The 22,492-nt window shown below is 37.3% G+C and overlaps 1 long non-coding RNA gene across 1 annotated transcript; it reads left to right on the plus strand.

The window, feature by feature from the left end:
• The first annotated feature begins 4,570 nt into the window (after nt 1–4,570).
• On the plus strand, nt 4,571–22,270 carry LOC140843992 (uncharacterized). Its single transcript, XR_012122005.1, has 3 exons — nt 4,571–8,167; nt 10,130–10,391; nt 12,348–22,270. It is a non-coding gene; the product is annotated as an uncharacterized lncRNA (long non-coding RNA).
• Nucleotides 22,271–22,492: the final 222 nt, after the last annotated feature.

Below are 22,492 nucleotides of genomic sequence, written 5' to 3' on the forward strand. Positions count from 1 at the left end.
TGCCTCCTAGATCCTGGGTTTTCTTCGCTATAGGTAATCCTTAGCTAAAGATATCAGGGAAATTTATGAAATGTCAGGAAATTTCACAAATAAAGTCTCTTCTTCCTAGTATATGTTAACAGTCTACTAACCCACAGGTCCACCAACTAAGGAATTAAACGTATAGGGTCACCTGCTTCTCTTTTTCTGCTAGTGGTATTTCCTCAGGTGAATGGATCCCAATACACTCTTTTAGCTGCTTTCTTATAATTTTGTAACTACTAGAAGAGAAACAGATCAATTATACATTATGTATATTGCCAAAGACTGCTTGGCTAAGGCCGAAAGGAAGAGAGGCTCATTTGTGCTTTCTAGCAGCTTTTTGTTTATTAAGCTGTGCATTTTGTGCTAAAGAAACTGAGGCTTGGAGATAGTGTAGAGCCTAGTGATTTACACAGCTAGTGAGGGTCCAGGTGGGACCCCTGGACTAGGACCTAGGTGTTGTGACTCTGTGTCCAAAATCAGTTTCTCCAACTCAAGTTACCTCCCCAGTGAGTGGAGGTTCTTTGCCCATATTTGATTACACTTCTCTGACGTCCATCTGCTTCTGCTGATAGTGTGTTTGTGACAAAAGGTGGTATAATGACTAGTAAAACAAACACAGAAAAGTTACTTAAATCTTTCCTCAAATTCTGTCTTCCATTTCAGTGTGGTAGTCCTAATAATTGGCATTGGTGGGGGAATAACGGGAAGAGCAAAGAAAGGAGAATTCTTTGAAGAGTTTAAAAAAATTACAGTAGAAGGAAGTAAGAAATTTATTTTATTCAATTCACCATTAAGAACTGCTTCCCAGACTTACCATCTTATTAAACAAACTGGTGTCCATCAGAGCAGAAAACTGAACAATGAATGAAAGGAACAGAGTCTGTTTCCTGAGCTGCCAACTTTAACAATCAAAAACAATAGGTGTGTGTGTGTCTGAGTCAATATTTAAAATTTGTGAAATGCAACAGGAACTACAATAATCAAATACATTCCACAAGGATTAAAAACATATGTAGTCCTAGATTAAGGTAGAATAAAAATGAATGGAATTATTTCCAAATTTTCCACCTTGAAATTTTTAAGATAATGATGTTTTACTCATGTGTATATCCCTAATAACTAGCACAATGCCTGGCTCGTATCAGACTTCCAAGCAGTGTTTGTACTACTGGAATTTTCTTACCCCTTTTGGTGTATCCGTGTGGGTTTTCTCTCACATGAGCAGGTACAAGCCGGCCACCAGGCTCCTGGGACCATTCACAAAGGAAGGGAAGGCACAGTGGTTTAATAGACTTCAAAATCACTTTTTTAGCTGAAAGTTTGTTCACTTTTCCCTTAACAGCCTGAGTGTAAATGAACTCCTTGTGTTTCTGGAAATATTACCTTACATGCTTTTTAAACCTTATCTATATGCCAGTTGACTAGCCTAATGGTTAAGCGTCTACTATATGGAGTTCTAGCTCCAATACAAGTTTTTACATTATTTTCAATACACTACATATGAAAACAATTTAATGGTAAAATTAAAAGTTGTAAGTTTATTGTGTTGGAAATTACAAAAATATACAAATGAGAATTAATATATGCATAATCTGACAGTTTCAAGCTGTGCATGTGTAACTGCTAACGGTTTGATGTTTCCTTCTGTAGATTTTCTATGCATATGTATATCTTTTTGCCATTAAAGTTCATACAATATATTCAGTTTCAAACTTAGCCTTTCTGTTTCTGTATCAGCCTAGTTTAGATCCTTTGACTAAACTGACCCTGGCAATTAAGCTTTATTACTATGGGCCTAGAATAGCAATACCTCAATTATTATACAAAAGATGATGAGGAAGGCTTTGCATTTCAGTTATTTGTTATTGCTACATAGTGTAGTTTACTATGTGTCAGGTATTATTCCAAGCACCTAGATGCATTAATTAACTTAATCCTTACATTAATGCAATAAGGTAGGAATTGTTTTTACCACTGTTTTGTACAGGCAGAAAAGGGCACAGATTAGTTAAGTATCTTACTAAAGTTCACACAGCTAGTAAGTAAAAGGGCTGGGATTGGATCTGAGCTGTCTGAATCCAGAATTCATGTTCTTAACTGCTATCTCCAACTGCGTCTCAGAGTCCTGACTCTCTTTTAGGATAGGGTTCTGAGGAAGAGAGTCAATAGCTGTGGGGATACCTCATGAACTTGGCACTACAAAGCTTTTGGCCTTAGCACTACAAAGCTTTGGGGCCTTAAATGAGGGTCATCTATGGTCTAGTTCAAAATGGGGGAAGTAGAGCTGCTGGCAGAGTGGCTTTTTCTCAAAGGATTATGGCTAGGGAGCTCAGCAAGAGAGACTTGGACAGAACTGTGGAGAGCTGTCATGGTGCCATGGGCCAGCAAGGCTGGGGTAGAGCATTCTGCTCAGCATACCTGTCAGGCTGGGAGGACAAACTGCAGTGAAGGCAGCTGCAGACTGGTGGACACTGGGTCTCTTACCAGCCTGGGAGAGGAAGGCTGGACCAGCCCTCTATTGTGCTGCATAAGTCGTTATGGTTCTGGGATGATGGGTAAGGGGCTTGATATGACGGGAAGAGGAGTTTCAAGTGTATGATAATAAACCATTTGTCAATATGTTTAATGGGGCTCAAGTCAATTCTAATATAATTTCAGTTCTAAGTAAATACAGTGGTGGGGATAAAAAGATCTACTACACTTACATAACCACTGCCATATCATTCAATAGTTTTTTGACATAAATGAAGTAATAGATATGTTTGCAATTTCACACTTTAGAGCAAGCTTTTTTTTCTTTTGATATCATTAATATACAATTACATGAGCAACATGGTGGTTACTAGAATCCCCCCATTATCAAGTCACCCTACATACCCCATTACAGTCACTATCCATCAGCGTAGTGAGATGCTATAGAGTCACTGCTTGTTTTCTCTGCACTATACTGCCTTCCCCATGTCCCCCACCCGACATTATGTGTGTTAATCATAATGCTCCTTATTCCCCTTCTCCCTCCCTTCCCACCCACCCTTCCCAGTCCTTTCCCTTTGGTATCTGTTAGTCCATTCTCGGGTTCTGTGATTCTGCTGCTATTTTGTTCCATTCATTTTTGCTTTGTTCTTATACTCCACAGATGAGTGAAATCACCTGGTACTTGTCTTTCTCCACCTGGCTTATTTCACTGAGCATAATACCCTCTAGCTCCATCCATGCTGTTGCAAACGGTAGGATTTGTTTTCTTCTTATGGCTGAATAATATTCCATTGTGTATATGTACCACTTCTTCTTTATCCATTCATCTACTGATGGACACTTAAGTTGCTTCCATTTCTTGGCTGTTGTAAATAGTGCTGTGATAAACATAGGGTTGCATATGTCTCTTTGAAACTGGGCTCCTGCATTCTTAGGGTAAATCCCTAGGAGTGGAATTCCTGGGTCAAATGGTATTTCTATTTTGAGTTTTTTGAGGAAACTCCATATTGCTTTCCACAATGGTTGAATTAGTTTACATTCCCACCAGCAGTGTAGGAGGGTTCCCCTTTCTCTGCATCCTCACCAGCATGTGTGGTTCCTATTCTTTTCTATGTTGGCCATTCTAACTGGTGTGAGCCACTCGTTGTGATTTTAATTTTCATTTCCCTGATAATTAGTGATATGGAGCATCTTTTTATGTTCCTGTTGGCCATCTGAATTTCTTCTTGGAGAATTGTCTGTTCATATCCTCTGCCCATTTTTTAACACAGTTATTTGCTTTTTGTGTGTTGGGGTGTATGAGTTCTTTATATATTTTGGATGTTAACCCCTTGTTGGATATGTCATTTACAAATATATTCTCCCATACTGTAGGATGTCTTTTTGTTTTGCTGATGGTGTCCTTTGCTGTACAGAAGCTTTTTAGCATGCTGTCATCCCATTTGTTCATTTTTTATTTTGTTTCCCTTGCCCAAGGAGATGCATTCAGGAAAAAGTTGCTCATGTTTATATTCAAGAGATTTTTGCCTACGTTTTCTTCTAAGAGTTTTATGTTTTCATGACTTACATTCAGGTCTTTGATCCATTTGAGTTTACTTTTGTGTATGGGGTTAGACAAGAATCCAGTTTCATTCTCTTGCATATACCTGTCCAGTTTTGCCAACAGCAACTGTTGAATAGCCTGTCATTTCCCCCATTGTATATCCATGGCTCCTTTATCATATATTAATTGACCACATATGGTCGGGTTAATATCTGGGCTCTCTAGACTGTTCCAGTGGTCTATTGTTCTGTTCTTGTGCCAGTACCAAATTGTCTTGATTACTGTGGCTTTGTAGTAGAGCTAGAAGTTGGGGAGCATAATCCCCCCAGTTTTATTCTTCCTTTTCAGGATTACTTTGGCTCTTCAGGGTCTTTTGTGGTTCCATATGAATTTTGTAACTTTTGCTCTAGTTCGCTGAAGAATGCTGTTAGTATTTTGATAGGGATTGCACTGAATCTGTAGATTGCTTTAGGCAGAATGGCCATTTTGACAGTATTAAGTCTTCCTATCTATGAGGACGGGATGTGTTTCCATTTATTGGTATCTTCTTTAATTTCTCTCATGAGTGTCTTATAGTTTTCAGAATATAGGTCTTTCACTTCCTTGGTTAGGTTTATTCCTAGGTATTTTATTGTTTTTGATGCAATTGTAAATGGAATTGTTTTCCTTATTTCTCTTTCTGCTAGTTCATCGTTAGTGTATAGATTTCTGTGTATTAATTTTGTATCCCGCAACTTTGCTGAATTCAGATATTAGATCTAGTAGTTTTGGAGTGGATTCTTTAGGGTTTTTTAAATGTACAATATCATGTCGTCTGCAAACAGAGGAGCAAGAATTTTGTAGATGATAAATAATTCCTCATAAAGTTGAACAACCAGAAAGCTTACATAACATACCGTAATCTGCTCAATTCAATCTATGTGACACTCAGGAATAGGCAGCATTAGTTTATATTGACAAAGTAAGAATGGGGTCACTTCTATGGGTAACTGATTCAGCAGGGAGACAGGAGAGCCTTCTTGGCAGGCTGTTGAAAATGTATCACAATCTGGGTGGTGTCCACAGGGGTATATGCATATGCAAAAATATATCAAGCTGTACATTTAAGATTTATGCCCTTAACTGTTGGAGTATTATACCCAACAAATAAACAGATGAGTAATCAAATGGAGCCCAAATATTCAGGACCACTTTGCTTCCATCTTAGAGGAGTTTCTTCCACCAAATGGCTTGATAGCCTATATCAAGGGACACAAACTTTGATCCAAGGGCTAAATCCAGCCTACTGCCTGTATGTATAAATAAAATTTTATTGAAAACAACCATGCTCATTATATATTGCAGATACTGCTTCCATGGCATAATGGCAGAGTTGAGCAATATGACAGAAAGTGTATGGTGCACAAAGCCTGAGATATTCAGTACCTTGTCTTTCACAGGAAAAATCTGCTGTTTCTTTGCCTAGGTCACATTTAGGTTCCCTCCCAGTACTGAGATTTTGACCGTATGATTCTCGAGTCCAGGATATTTTCTTCTGGAAGCATCTCTAGAACTAATGCTAATCTCAAGATTTATTACACGTAAATAGAAAGTAAGTGGACTGTAGCCTTTTTTGTCTTGATCATGAATCTCCACCTTATACTTCTATTTTTTAAAAAAGAAACAGGAAGAGAAAAGATATGTAAATGTTTTGAATATAAACATCTCTAAAACAGTTAAATGAATTTGGACTGGAACTTGGTCCATGCGTCATAGGAGCAACGGGCGTTCCTCTTTGTATGTGGAGGATGACAGTGAAACCCACAACACAGGGATATGGAACCAGAATTTTATTCCTGTCTGTTTTTAGGATATGAAAGTAAAAAGAAACAAAATTGGCAGAGAACCAACCTGACAAATCTTCCAGCTCCACCTCCGCAATGCCTCAAGTCTGCTTAATATTTCTTACCTTGAGGCTGTGGACACCTGCTGCTTGATTTAAGGCATTTGAAAAGTGAGCAGCTTGCTCTGGGTGAAGCTGCTGCAGAATAAAAAGCCTCAAGGCCCAGCTTTTCTTTGCTTTAGTTGTATGATTCACCCCTTCAGTGTTTCTCCACTTTTTGGTAGCTTCCTAGAGTTTCACAGCTTCTATTCTTAGTCTGTGATATTAATGATGCTGATAGGCAGGCCCAGAGACTGCTGTTTTAAGAAATCTTTACTGATATAATCTTAATATAACTCTTTTGAGTCTCTTGGGTTTTTTGTTTTGTTTGGCTCTTTTTTACCTTTGCCCTGTAGAAGCTGCAATTTGCCATTTCTTGCTGCTACTCACATTTTCTTCCCTGCTGATACTTTGAATTAAGGCCGCTATTAAGCTACCATTCTATTTCTCTGGGACAACCCTGTCTCCAAACACTGCAGGTAGAGCCTTTCTGGCAACCTGCTGTCCACAAATCAGAAACTACAGCCGAAGCCAAACAATTCCTTTGTTGTAAGCATTCAGACATACTGAGCGCTGCCCATGTACTGAGAATACATAACAGAAGGTTCCTACTCTCTACAAGCTTACAATATCGAAGATGTGTAAGCTCTTAGGGAAAATAGAGTAGTTAAAATTAGTGAACAGAGTGATATAAACAGCCTCTAAAAGAGAGTCCAAAAATGCCCACCAAGAGCATCATCTGAAAAATTAAATCTTCAGCTTTAAAGCCATGACCTTAATCTTCCAGTCGCTCTCTGAAAACACTCTACAAAAGCTTGAAGTTCTTTATAGAGTTCACAGAGAGAGCCTGATAATTTGTCATTCAGGTATATTTCTCATGGCCTTTGGCAAGACTGGATCTGGCGTGCCACAGCTCTCTGGCAAGGGAGTGTTGCTAGCTGGTGCTGCACCTCTGAGCTCGTAAGAGGGGTCCTGTAGGGCTGGGAGCCAGACTTCCAGTGCCAGTCTACAGTGCCCACATCAGTGCGGCTGGCGCTGTGAGTGCCGGAGGAACCGAAAGTGGGGTTCACTTGCTGCTATGGGAAGGAACTGCCTCTGCAGGGGGAGGATGTGTTGCTGAGCTGATGTTCCCAGGACACTAAGGCAGGGAGGAATCCCAGGGGAAGCATACAGGGAACACACGGAAAGGAGCATGTCCCCTTTTCTGTCTCCACTTCCCAGTCTTCCTCTGCCACCCTGTGGGGAGGAATTGCCACTCCAACATGAAGCCTTGCTGACATGATGCCCGCAGGAACCACAGCAGTTGGAAGCCTAACAGAAAACAGCAGAGAACAGGAAAGAGCAAGCCTCTTCCTCCTCCTCCAACTTAGCAGGCTCCTCTGGCTCCCCTCGTTGTCAAAGCTTGATGGGCAACCGTTTGTATATAAGAAAAGTAGTTCGCGGAGCCCCATCGCAAAGAGGAGGAGAAAGTAGGTTTGGAGCTGAGAGACAGTAACTTAAAAAATAGTGTAATTATTTTCCCCACAAGGCTCTGTTCTGCTTTCCCTGACTGTATTGAAATGATGATGGATATTGAGAAATGCACAGGCTTTCTCAACTGTGCTTGGACCATTAGACTATCCAGGAATGAAGAAGAGAAAGGGAAAGAAAAAGAAAGGCTTTGAGGACACGGTTGTAGATAATGCACTAGGCATGACTTCACTTCCAACTTGAGACACTATCATTGGTTGGGAAACATGTCCTCAGTATGTGGGAATGGGAGACAATGAAAAAAAAAGTGAGTAGAAAAAGAGGCAATGATTTCACAGCGAGCCTGTCCCCACCTCCCACACATCATACAGTTTCTCTATATTCTTTATCCTGTTCCTCACATCCTCTGTAGTTCCCTGGTTAGCACATGATATATAAAATATGTAGAATAAACTGGGCACTTTCAAATAAAAGCAACGGTGAGCCTATGCTTACAATTCTCCATGCATGGAAGCCTCAGTGTGGTTTCTGTTTGCTTTACAGGCTGCATGCTATGCAGTTGGCTGTCATCTGGCACATCAGTTGGTGAAGCACACAAGTGGCTCTACTTCCTTATTTCCTATAGGCAGTATTTATAATGGCAAGACTGTGTGTCCAGAATTCAAGCTAAGAAGATAGGGGGGAAAAAATCATGAGCTGAGTGCTACAGCCTTAGACTTTATTGAGAACCGAAGGTAATGATTTCACAGGCAAGCATTTTTTGCTACAGGGAATAACAAAGAGTGCTTGTGTGCTGTCTGAGGGGTGAACATGAAGAAGAGAAGGTGGAACCAACCCAATGGACCAGACATTTTTAAACCCTGTGAAATACATCATCTCAAACATTTAAAGGAAAATAATGCACTTTAGAAAAATAGAAGAAATAAATAACCAAGTTACAGTTATAGAACACCAGATCTGTTTATCAGCATTAAGGAATGGGTTGTTTTAATTATATTTAATTAAACTCCTTTAATTATGATTTCCAGAAAAAATGCCATATTTTTTACAGCATTATATGCTTTGAAATATGTATGGTAAAAACTGATTCCTAAACATACTTTTCTTAAAAAATTTCCCTTTTATTTCAACCAGCAGTTTGTTCAGATTGTTTTAGTTTTCAGATCCTTGCAATTAAATTGGCCATAGTATATATCTTTAAGAAGTTCAAAGAACTTGGAGGAAGATACAACTAAGTGTGAATCTTCCTCTGGCACTTATGAGTGAGGTATTTTGGATAAAACATATAAATAGACCCAAAGTTTAGTTTCTTTTCTAAACGGGGAATTCAAATTAGCTTAGGGTGATTAACTACTTCAACACTCTGACTTGCCCCTATGAACCACCAAAATATTAGCTATTGTTACTACTAGCAGCATTATTACATAATTATGTTTATCTTATTAGTATTACAATTAGCCATACAAGCATTGTCATAGTTATTTTGTTACCTACATGTATTATTTTTCTAAAGTCTAACTTACACTTGTAGACTCCAAAGCGTCACTTGGTTTCCTTGCCCATGTGTCCTGCCTGAAGGAGCAGCAAGCTGGAGAAAATAAAACTCCCTGAAGGGGAGTGAGCACAAGGCTGCTCCACAGCTGTTCCATATGACGCCGGCACGTCAGTGGGCAACATTCTGTATCCAGTTCGGACTTACCCACTGGGGTCGTGGCTCACTAGGGGCAGATTGAGTTTGCATGTCTGATGTAACACCTTGGTGATCAGGAAGGCATTTCAGATCCAACTGGCATCACCTAGCAGCACCAATACCAATGAAACAACCACTTGCCTTCCTATATACCAACAATTTCAAGGGGAATCAGTTAAAAATAATACTTCATCTGTAAGCCTACTGAGGAACACTTTGTAATCTGTCATTAGATCAGTATTCAAGAATGTGAACGTTCAGCACTGCAGTTAAGTGAAAGATTCCTAGTTTAGTCCTATTAACTGCCCAGGATACTGCTAGAGCTTATGGGATTTCTGCGAATGATTTGAACAGGCTTTTGATCTCTCTGAATAATAACACACTCGGGACATATATAGGACAAGTAGAATTTGGAGACACATTGGCAACGCTACAAGGTGGAAGTAATTTAGAAAAATTTCCTAAGGTTTTGGCAAAATTACTTAAATTAATTGGTAATCTCTTTCCTGAAATGTCAAATAGCTGTGACATGTTGAAATGAAATGCTTGGTTTTAACCACTTGGAAGTGAAGTTCCAGGACTCCAGCATCTGCTTCTGTGCCAAGACTGTGACTAATGCCTGCTGTGTTTCTGGGAAAGGGTGGCACTCTTGGTGCATCTTTTCTTAGTAATTAAAGAATGTCTTTAAACTCACTGTCCATGGAGGGGAATTTTCCTTCCAAGTCTTTTCCTCTACTCAGAGCAAACATCTAGTTTATTATCATTACACAGCATAGAAGATAATTATTTTATAGTCCTAGCACTTGCACTTAATACAGAAAATAATCACTCAAAAAGCGAAGGGTCAGATGCTTTTGTTTTTATGTTTAAGAAATGTTCTGCAGGTTCATGAACTGCTCAATTGTAATGGTAACTGATGTAAAAATGTAAGCTTACTCAAGACACTCTGACAACAGCTTGAACTTACACATTTCTTTTCATCCTTAATGACCTTTTTTAAGTTCAGGTACAACGGACAGATCTTAGGATGCCTCTACCAGCCCAGCCATGTTGAGCAATGTCACATGGCAAGGAACTGCCAGTAACTTTTAGAAGCTGAGGGTTAGCATCTGGCTGAGCGTCAGCAAACACCAAAGCTCTTAGTTCAACCATAAGGAACTGAAGGCTGACCCTTCCATAGTATCCACGTGAGAAGACAGCCCTGGCTGATACTTTGCAACCATAAAAAACCATAAGGCAGGGAAGCCACGTTTAATCCACAGAAACAGGTATGTGTTGTTTTAAGCCACTAAGTTTGTGATCATATTACATACCAAAAAAATTTAATACAAAGTGATGATAATCAAAGCCTGATTTACTTCTCCAGTTTCTTAATTAACCTCTTTGAGTATAAACTTGGTCTTACTGGAATTCATTCGCTACTCTGAAGTCACTCTCTGAAATACAGACCTGATTATGCCTTGCTTGAATCTCTCCAGTGTCTCTGTGTATTTTCTGAAGACCCTTCATTGTCTGTTTTCTCTGTCACTCTCCCGCCTTGTTCTGCCTGTTTTGCCACCACCTCACATAGGGCTTTACTCCATGGAAGACTTCAGTCTTTGCATATCCTGCACATACCCCTCCTTTGCCTTTCAATTCTCACTTTAGGCATGGCTTCCTGACATTAGGTCATAAGCTTCTACGTGCTACTGTAAAATTATAAAAAAACTACCTACCTCTGATATTGAATTTATCAAAGTGTATTAAAATTGCCTATTGACTGATGTATCTCTCCTGTTGACTAAACACTTCTGGGAAGAAAAATCACAATATGTTTATCATAAATTGCCACTTACATACAGCACTAATGGCTAGCATATAGTGTGTAGTCAGTAAATATCTCACGAATGAAGGTTGTACATGTTTCCAACCTAAAAAGAATATTCAAATCTCCACTGAACTGATTGCATCCCCCATTTTATAGTCATAACCATTGTCTCTCTCTTTTTTTTTATTTGATTAATCTAAAATCAGTAATTTTGAAATTTGCCAGATTTGAAGACCCATTATGGATATTTCTTTAAAATGCAAATGTTTCTTCCTCTATGATACCCATTGTGTGAACCGGTATAGGGGAAGAACTACAAATCTATTATTTTAGCCAATACTCTTTGCAACTGTTTTGATTTAACAAGTTTAGAACACAGGTTTTAAATGATTACATAGTATTGACTATTGCACACCTGAGTCCTACCTGTGGTTTTTAGTTTGCATGTAAAGCCAATGACATCAAGCCACATGAATTGCCTACCATAACTAGAATTGTCCTGAATTGAAACCCAATGACTTGTCTCTGGCTCACCAGTTGCTTTTCTGTTTTCCCACAGCTCAGTTCCCAGAACCCTTTTGTATACTCACCCATGTTGACTCCCTCTAGGACCCACCACATCACCATTTTGGAGGTGGCCATTGCTTGATATTGACACATTTTTTTCTCCCCTCTTATTTGCTACTAAATTACCCCCAAATTAAACCTTAACCCAATGAAGCCCCTTACTTCCCAGAATGCAGTTTTCTAATTTACTTCATACTCAGGTGTTCCTCGGTCACAAAACAGCAATTCCTGTAAGAATGTTGGTATTGTAACTATGTAAAAACACATCACATTTTAAGCAAATGCAAGAGTTTTTCTTTTTTACTTTCAATTATCATCTTTTCTCAGGGGCCTTACATGCATAAGTAAAATCAAGACACAGATAAATAGATCCCATGGTTTTATAGAACCTAGCAGTAAGATTTGGGGGAGATAGAAAATGGGTGGGCGGCAGGGAGCTACACACCCAATATGGATCTCCAGTCTTCTGGTGGTTCCAGATCCCAGTTCCATTCACTACTGACGGGACCACTGTGGGCAAGTGACTTAACTGCTCTGCACTTTGATTCCCTCATCTGTACAGATGGGGACAATAATAGGGTTTTGTGAAGAATGTAGGTTTCAATATAAATAAATTGCTTAGGGAAGTATCTGGCACACAGTAGTGTTAATATTGAATTAAAAATATAGGTGGACTGATGTTAAATCAACTTTGTGAACAATTTTAAATCAGCTCACAATGGCTTAAAAATACAGAATAACAATTGAGAACATATCATTAACTTGTAACCTGGAATGCAAAGGTGGAGTTGGGTCAGTATCAATCAGTTTGTTGAGAAATCACCTTCCTTCTTTTCCTCTTTTCTCTTAGATTTATCCCTTTTGTTACAAGGATGGCTCCAACCACAATTGAAAGATGGCTATCAGCGAAAAAAGGGGACTTTTCTTCATACTCACTTAAGTGGAGGACAAAGAATGGTATCCTATCTCTCTTATTTAAGGAAAAAAATAGAATTTTCTCAGAAAAGTTTGGCATTCCACCCCTGCAGCAGCCCATTCCAGGAGAATCACTGGTAGGAGGGATGGTATTTTCTTTAAACAATCCAATTCTGCCCTTGATTTGAAGTCAATTATAAAAACTAATTAGGGGAGAGGTAAGTCAACCACAGTGTTCACTACACTTCATTTTTCAATTTTAAAATGAAGAAGATGGATTAAATGATTGGTAAAATCCTCTCTGTGTCCACTATTCTATCAGATCAGACATTCTTAACCATTTACGACACCTCAGAATAATTAAGAAAAAGGCCACATGTAATTAGTAAGAAACCAAAGAGTTGTGTATAGTTGTACATGCACAACATATATTTGTGCTTTTTGGTAGCACATTATGTAACAGTAACTACTGAAAACTTTGAAGTAGTGGTAAGAGTAAACAATAGTTTAAGATCTCTATTGTGATCTGAGACATTGCTAATTTTGGCCTACATTAATAATTGCAGAGAATTACAAATTTCAGTTAGAATTTAGTGGAAATAAAGACTAACAACCTCCTACTATCCATGGACCTCTTGGTACTTCATGGACCCAAAAGTGAGAACCCCTGTCATAGAACATTCTTTTAGGCTATCAGGAAAAAGTCCTATCATGGAGGTTCAATTGTAATTCTCTTAACAGCATTTACCACAATTTTCCCATGATATAATGATAGCAGTATGTGGTACAGTTTCATAACTAGAGTGTGAGCCCCTTAAAAGAGAGAGCCATATCATCTACATTTTTTACTTATTTACAGCATCTTTCTTAAAACTGCTTCTGCAGTAAAATCACTTCGGGAGATTAAAAAATTTCAGATGTTCCCCACCTACCTCTGAGTCAGGATATCTGCATAGGGACCTAGGAATCTGTGTTTATAAAAGCTTCCAAGATTATACTGATGCACTTAGCTTTCACCAGGTTAATGATTCACATTAGGGAAGGAGTGTCATTTAACACCTGGCATAATGCTTTGCACAAATTACATCTTCAGTAAATGAGTTAGGGATTTGAATGAGGGAAACTAGGCCATATAAAAGGAGTTCACATTTAGAAACACTACTAAAAAACCCTGTCATTCAAATATGACATAAAAATGTCCTCAATAAAGTTTCATTTCTAAGTCATTTTTAATAACAGAATTATATTTGAAGGCACAGTCCATGGCTCTTATATAAGAATTTTAGAGGGGATTCTCAAAGCAGACCAACCAAATACTAACTAAAGGCAAAAAATAAAATCAGCTATCCACAAAAACAGTCAAGGGAAACACAAAAGAGTACAGAATAAAACACCTAACATGTAAAGAGTGGAGGAGGAAGAATAAGAAGGGAGAGAAATAAAGAATCATCAGGCTGTGTTTATAATAGCATAATAAGTGAGTTAAAATTAGACAGATAGTAAAGAAGATACCCTTGAAACTTTGGTAACCATGAATCCAAAACCTGCAGTGGCAATAAGTACATATTTATCGATAATCACCATAAATGTAAATTTTCTGAATGCACAAATCAAAAGACACAGAGTAAGAGAATGGATGAAAAAGCAAGATCCATCTATACGCTGCTTACAAGAGACTCATCTCAAACCCAAAGACATACACAGACTAAAAGTGAAGGGATGGAAAAAGATACTTCATGCAAACAATAGGGAGAAAAAAGCAGGTGTTGCAGTACTTGTATCAGACAAAATAGACTTTAAAACACAGAAAGTAACAAGAGACAAAGAAGGACATTACATAATGATAAAGGGGGCAGTACAACAAGATGATACAACCATTATAAATATATATGCACCCAACACAGGAGCACCTACATATGTGAGACAAATGCTAACAGAATAAAAGGAGGAAATAGAATGCAATACATTCATTTTAGGATACTTCAATACACCACTCACTCCAAAGGACAGATTCACCAGACAGAAAATAAGTAAGGACACAGAGGCACTGAACAACACACTAAAACAGATGGACCTAACAGACATCTACAGGACTCTACATGAAAAGCAGCAGGATACACATTCTTCTCAACTGCATAAGGAACATTTTCCAGAATAGACCACATACTAGGCCACAAAAAGAGCCTCAGTAAATTAAAAAAGATTGGAATTGTACCAAACAACTTCTCTGATCACAAAAGTATAAAACTAGAAACAGATTGTAAAAAGAAAAAAAAGAGGCTCACAAACACATGGAGGCTTAACAACATGCTCCTAAATAATCAATGGATCAATGAACAAATTAAAACAGAGATCAAGCAATATATGGAGACAAATGAAAACAACAGCCCAATGCCCCAACTTCTGTGGGATGCAGTGAAGGCTGTTCTACAAGGAAAGTACATAGCACTCCAGACCTATTTAAAAAAAGAAGAACAATCTGAAATGAATAGTCTAAAGTCACAATTACTGAAACTGGAAGAAGAACAAATGAGGCCCAAAGTCAGCAGAAGGAGGGACATAATAAAGATGAGAGAAGAAATAAATAGAATTGAAAAGAATAAAACAATAGAAAAAAAAATCAATGAAATCAAGAGCTGGTTCTCTGAGAAAATAAATAAAATAGATAAATGTCTAGCCAGACTTATTAAGAGAAAAAGAGAATCTACACACATAAACAGAATCGGAAATGACAAAAGGAAAAATCATGAGGGACACCATAGAAATACAAAGAATTATAAGAGAATACTATGAAAATCTATATGTTAACAAACTGGATAATCTAGAAGAAATGGGTTACTTTCTAGAAAAATAAAACCTTCCAAGACAGACCAAGGAAGAAACAGAAAATCTAAACAGACCAATTACCAGCAATGAAATTTAATCAGTAATCAAAAAATTACCCAAGAACAAAATTCCCAGACCAGATGGATTCACCACTGAATTTTATCAGACATTTAGAGAAGACATACTACCCATTCTCCTTAAAGTTTTTGAAAAGAATAGAAGAGGAGGGAATACTTTCAAACTCATTGTATGAAGCCAGCATCACTCTAATATGAAAACTGGGCAAAGATCCACAAAAAAAGAAAATTACAGACCAATATCCCTGATGAACATAGATGTAAAAATACTCAACAAAATATTAGCAAACCAAATTCAAAAATACATCAAGAGTATCATACCCCATGATCAAGTGGGATTAATCTGAGGGATGCAATGAAAGTACAACATTTGAATATCCATCAATGACATGCACCACATCAACAAAAAGGAGGACAAAAACCACATGATCATCTCCATAGATGCTGAAAAAGCATTTGATAAAATTCAACATCCATTCATGATAAAAAGTTTCAACAAAATGAGTATAGACGGCAAGTACCTCAACATAATAAGGCCATATATGACAAACACACAGCCAGTATCACACTTAACAGTGAGAAACTGAAAGCTTTTTATCTAAGATGGGGAACAAGGCAGGAGTGCCCACTCTCCCCACTTTTATTCAACTTAGTACTGGAGGTCCTAGTCATGGCAATCAGACAAAAGGAAGAAATAAAAGGCACCCAGATTTGTAAGGAAGAAGTCGAACTGTCAGTATTTGCAGATGACATGATATTGTACATAAAAAACCATAAGGAATCCACTCCAAAACTACTAGATCTAATATCTGAATTCAGTAAAGTTGCAGGATACAAAATTAATCTGAAAAAATCTGTTGCATTCCAAAACCTAATGATGAACTAGCAGAAAGAGAAATCAGGAAAACAATTCCATTCACACTTGCATAAAAAAGAATAAAATACCTAGGAATATACCTAACCAAGGAAGTGAAAGACCTATACCCTGAAAACTACAAGAAACTCTTAAGAGAAATTAATGAGGACACTAACAAAGGGAAATTCATCCCATGCTCTTGGCTAGGAAGAATTAATATTGTCAAAATGGCCATCCTGCCTAAAGCAATCTACAGATTCAGTTCAATCCCTATCAAAATACCAACACCACTCTTCAACGAACTGGAACAAATGGTTCTAAAATTCATATGGAACCACAAAAGATTCTGAATATCAAAGCAATCCTGAGAAGGCAGAATAAAGCAGGGGGTGTCTCGCTTCCCAACTTCAAGCTCTACCACAAAACCACAGTAATTAAGACAATTTGGTACTGGCACAAGAACAGACCCACAGAACAGTGGAACAAAACAGAGAGTCCAGATATTAACCAAAACATATATGGTCAATTAATATATGATAAAGGAGCTATGGATATACAATGAGGAAATGACAGCCTCTTTTTTCCTTCTAAACTGTTTTTTTAATAGTTTTATTTTATTTTTATATATTTTTATTTTGATATCATTAATGTACAATTACTTGAACAACATTGTTACTAGACTCTCCCTATTATCAAGTCCTCACCCACATACCCCATTACAGTCACTGTCCATCAGCATAGTAAGATACTATAGAATCATTACTTGTCTTCTCTGTATATTCTGCCTTCCTCATGTCCCCACCCCCCTACATTATATGTGCTAATTGTAATTCCCCATTTTCCCCCTTATCCCTCCCTTCCCACCCATCCTCCCCAGTCCCTTTCTTAGGTTCTGTGAATCTGCTGCTGTTTTGTTTCTTCATTTTTCTCTTTGTTCTTATACTCCACAGATGAGTGAAATCATTTGGTACTCATCTTCCTCTGCCTGGCTTATTTCACTTAGCATAATACCCCCTAGCTCCATCCATGTTGTTGCAAATGGTAGGATTTGTTTTCTTAGGGCTGAATAATATTCCATTGTGTATATGAACCACATCTTTATCCATTCATCTACTGATGGACACTTAGGTTGCTTACAATTCTTGGCTATTGTAAATAGTGCTGCGATAAACATAGGAGTGCAACTGTCTTTTTCAAACTGGATTGCTGCATCCATAGGGTAAATTCCTAAGAGTGGAATTCCTGGGTCAAATGGTATTTCTACTTTGAGTTTTTTGAGGAAGATCCATACTGCTTTCTGCAGTGGTTGAACTAGTTTACATTCCCACCAGAAGTGTAGGATGGTGCCCCTTTCTCCATATCCTTCCAACATTTGTTGTTGCTTGTCTTTTGGATGTTGGCCATTCTAACTGATGTGAGGTGATATCTCACTGTGGCTTTAATTTGCATTTCCCTGATGATTAGTGATGTGGAGCATCTTTTCATGTGTCTGTTGGCCATCTGAATTTCTTCTTTGGAGAAGTGTCTGTTCAGATACTATGCCCATTTTTTTAATTGGATTATTTGCTTTGTGTTTGTTGAGGTGTGTAAACTCTTTATATATTTTGGATGTCTACCCTTTATCGGATCTGCCATTTATGAACATATTCTCCCATACTGTAGGATGTCTTTTGTTCTACCAATGGTATCCTTTGCTGTACAGAAGCTTTTTAGTTTGATATAGTCCCACTTGTTCATTTTTGCTTATATTTCCCTTGCCCAGGGAGATATGTTCATGAAGAAGTTGCTCATGTTTATGTCCAAGAGATTTTTGCCTATATTTTTTTCTAAGAGTTCTATGGTTTCATGACTTATATTCAGGTCTTTGATCCATTTTGAGTTTACTTTTGTGTAGGGGGTGAGACAATAATCCAGTTTCATTCTCTTACATGTAGCTGTCCAGTTTTGCTGACACCAGCTGTTGAGGCTGTCATTTCCCCACTGTATATCCATGGCTCCTTTATCATATATTAATTGACCATATATGCTTCAGTTTATATCTGGACTCTAGTCTGTTCCACTGGTCTATGGGTCTGTTCTTGTGCCAGTACCAAATTGTCTTGATTACTGTGGCTTTGTGGTAGAGCTTGAAGCTAGATATCCCCTGCTTTATTCTTCCTTCCCAGGATTGCTTTGGCTATTCAAGGTCTTTGGTGGTTTCATATGAATTTTAGAAGTATTTGCTGTAGTTCATTGAAGAATGCTGTAGGTATTTCGATAGGGATTGCATTGAATCTGTAAATTGCTTTGGGCAGGATGGCCATTTTGACAATTATTAATTCTTCATAGCCAAGAGCATGGGATGAATTGCCATTTATTAGTGTCCTCTTTAATTTCTTTTAAGAGTGTCCCATTGTTTTCAAGGTATAGGTCTTTCACTCCCTTGGTTAGGTTTATTCCTAGGTATTTTATGTATTTTTTGATGTAACTGTGAGTGGAATTGTTTTCCTGATTTCTCTTCCTGCTAGTTTATTATTAGTGTATAGGAATGCAACAGATTTCTGTGTATTAATTTTGTATCCTGCAACTTTGCTGAATTCAGATATTAGATCTAGTAGTTTTGGAGTGGATTCTTTATGGTTTTTTATGTACAATATCATGTCATATGCAAGCAGGGAGAGTTTGACTTCTTCCTTGCCAATCTGGATGCCTTTTATTTCTTTGTGTTGTCTGATTGCCATGTCTAGGACCTCCAGTACTTTGTTGAATAAAAGTGGGGAGAGTGGGCATCCTTGTCTTTTTCCTGATCTTTAAAGGAAAAGCTGTCAGCTTCTAGCTGTTAAGTATAATGTTGCCTGTTCCTTTATTATGTTGAGCTACTTGCCCTCTATACTCATTTTGTTGAGAGTTTTTATCATGAATGCATGTTGAATTTTATCAAATGCTTTTTCAGCATCTATGGAGACGATCATGTTTTTGTCCTTTTTGTTGATATAGTGGATGATGTTGATAGATTTTCAAGTGTTGTACCATCCTTGCATCCCTTGGATGAATCCCACTTGATCATGATGGATGATCTTTTTGAAGTATTTTTGAATTCGTTTTACTAATATTTTCTTGAGTATTTTTGCATCTATGTTCATCAGGGATATTGGTATGTAATTTTTTTTGTGTGCGTGTGGTGTCTTTGCCTTGTTTTGGTATTAGAATGATGTTGGCCTCATAGAATGAGTTTGGGAATATTCCCTCCTCTTCTACTTTTTGGAAAACTTTAAGGAGGATGGGTATTATGTCTTCAGTAAATGTTTGATAAAATTTAGCATTGAAACCATCTGGCCTGGGGGTTTTATTCTTGGTTAGTTTTTTGATTACTAATTCAATTTCTTTGCTGGTATTTGGTCTATTTGGATTTTCTGTTTCTTCCTGGGTCAGCTTTGAAAGGTTGTATTTTTCTGGAAAGTTGTCCATTTCTTCTATGTTATCCAGTTTTTTACCATATAATTGTTCATAGTATTCTGTCATAATTCTTTGTATTTCTGTGGTGTCCTTGGTGATTTTTCCTTTCTCATTTCTGATTCTGTTTATGTGTGCAGACTTTTTTTTTCTTGATTAGTCTGGCTTGGGGTTTATCTATTTTGCTTATTTTCTCAAAGAACCAGCTCCTACTTTCATTGATTCTATTGTTTTATTCCTCTGAATTTTATTTATTTCTGCTTTAATCTTTATGTCCCTCCTTCTACTGACTTTGGGCCTCATTTGTTCTTTCTCTTCTAGTTTCATTAATTGTGAGTTTCGACTGTTCATTTGGGATTGTTCTTTCCTGAGGTATGCCTGTGTTGCAATATACTTCCCTCTTAGCACAGACTTTACTGTATCCCACAGATTTTGTGTTGTTGAATTATTCTTGTTATTTGTCTCCATATATTGCTTGATCTCTGTTTTTATTTGGTCATTGATCCATTGATTATTTAGGAGCATTTTGTTAAGTTTCCATATGTATGTGGGCTTTTTTGTTTTGTGTAAATTCTAGTTTCATACCTTTGTGATCTGAGAATTTCAATCTTTTTGAATTTACTGAGGTTCTTTTGTGGCCTAGTACATGACATATTCTTGAAAATGTTCCATGTGCACTTGAGAAGAATGTGTATCCTTTTGCTTTTGGGTGTAGAGTTCTGTAGATGTCCATTAGGTCCATCTGTTCTAATGTGTTGTTCAGGGCCTCTGTCTATTTACTTGTTTTCTGTCTGGTTGATCTGTCCTTTGGAGTGAGTGGTGTGTTGAAGTCTCCTAAAATGAATGCCTTGCATTCTATTTCCCCCTTTAATTCTGTTAATATTTGTTTCACATACATAGGTGCTCCTGTGTTGGGTGCATAGATATTTATAATGGTTATATCTTCTTGTTGGACTGCTCCCTTTATCATTATGTAATATCCTTATTTGTCTCTTGTGACTTTCTTTGTTTTGAAGTCTATTTTGTCTGATACAAGTACAGCAACTCCTGCTTTTTTCTCCCTGTTAGTTGCATGAAATATCTTTTTCCATCCCTTTACTTTCAGTTTGTGTATGTCTTTGGGTTTGAACTGAGTCTCTCGTATGCAGCATATAGATGGGTCTCATTTTTTAATCCATTTAGTGATTCTATGTCTTTTGATTGGTGCATTCAGTCCATTTACATTTAGGGTGGTTATCAACAGGTATGTACTTATTGCCATTGCAAGCTTTAGATTTGTGGTTACTGAATGTTCAAGGGTAATTCCCTTACTAACAGTCTAATTTAACTAACTTCGTGTGCTATTACAAACACAACCTAAAGGTTCTCTTTTTTTCCCCTCCTTTTTCTTCCTCCTCTATTCTTTGTATGTTATGAATCATATTCTGTGCTCTTTGTGACATCTATTTAGCCTTAGGAATACTTCCATCTATAGGAGTCCCTCCAAAATACACTGTAGAGGTGGTTTGTGGGAGGTAAATTCTCTTAACTTTTCTGTATCTGAAAATTGTTTAATCCCTCCTTCAAATTTAAATGATAACCTTGCTGGGTATAGTATTCTTGGTTCAAGGCCCTTCTGCTTCATTGTATTAAAGATATCATGCCACTCCCTTCTGGCCTGTAAGGTTTCTGTTGAGAAGTCTGATGATAGCCTAATGGGTTTTCCTTCGAGGAGTGTATTCCTTGAGATATATATTAAACTGTATATTCTTGGTCCAATCACAAAGTAAGCCATACAATGACACATACACTAGATATTGAACTTTGTGAATTTCAGTTACATTATTAATTACATGAAAAATATATGAACATTTAAATTAACACTTTGATAATTGGAAAATTAATTGTAAGATGAAAGTCTGTTTCAAATGAATGATTCCATTAGAACTTTTAATAATCTCCTTGTCAGTGAAATAAATTCCACTGTTAAAAATCTTCTGAATAATTAAACTCTTTTAATGGTTACAAAGTTGGATATTTTCTACTATTTTCCCATATGGAGATATTAAATATTGTAGTTTTAAATGTATGAATTTCTAACCCTGATAGAGAAAGGATTTTCCTGAATCCAGAGTCAGCTTTGTTAATAAAGGTTATCAAATTATAGATATATTATCTTTGGTAATAATAAAGTTACTTTTCAGAGATATGTTAATATTCAGACTAAAGTAATCATTAGTATAGTACACAGCTAAATCTTTTCATATTTATAAGTATTCATATTTCTTAACTATGTTGGGGAGAATTTTTTTTTAAACTATATAAACTCTTCATGGAAGAAGCAGCAACTGAAGAACTATAGAAAAATACTTCTCTGCAAACAGTCCTGTTGAGGTCAGTAACAATCCTAATAATATCACCCTATCTAGATGTGAATTCACTAATAATTTACAACAACTAGCTCTGTCTCCATGGTATGAATCAGAACTAGTCTAGTTCCATTTAGTCGGTTCAGTCTGAGTAATTGTGACATGTTAGAGCTTTAATATGCCACAATATTTAATGAGAAACTATTTTTTTACTTATCAAATATTAACTGGTGTCTGTTACATTCCTAATATCAGGGATACAGCTGCAAACAAGACCTTATCATCGATGAGAAAATAAATGAACATCTCTATGCAGAAACTTGTTTTTCCGAGTTTTTATTGTGTATGTTAAATGGGTGCTATAGAGTGAATGTCCTCCCCACCCCCAAATTCACATATTGAAACCTAACCCCCAGTGTCATGGTATTTGGAGTCAGGGCCTTTGGGAGGTGATTAGGTCATGAGGGTGGAGTCCTCATTAATGGGATCAGTGCTCTTGTGGAAGAGACCCATAGAGCTCCCTCACCCCTTTGCCGTGTGA

Source organism: Manis javanica, chromosome 10 (genome assembly GCF_040802235.1).
Source record: "Manis javanica isolate MJ-LG chromosome 10, MJ_LKY, whole genome shotgun sequence".
Lineage (NCBI taxonomy): Eukaryota > Metazoa > Chordata > Mammalia > Pholidota > Manidae > Manis > Manis javanica.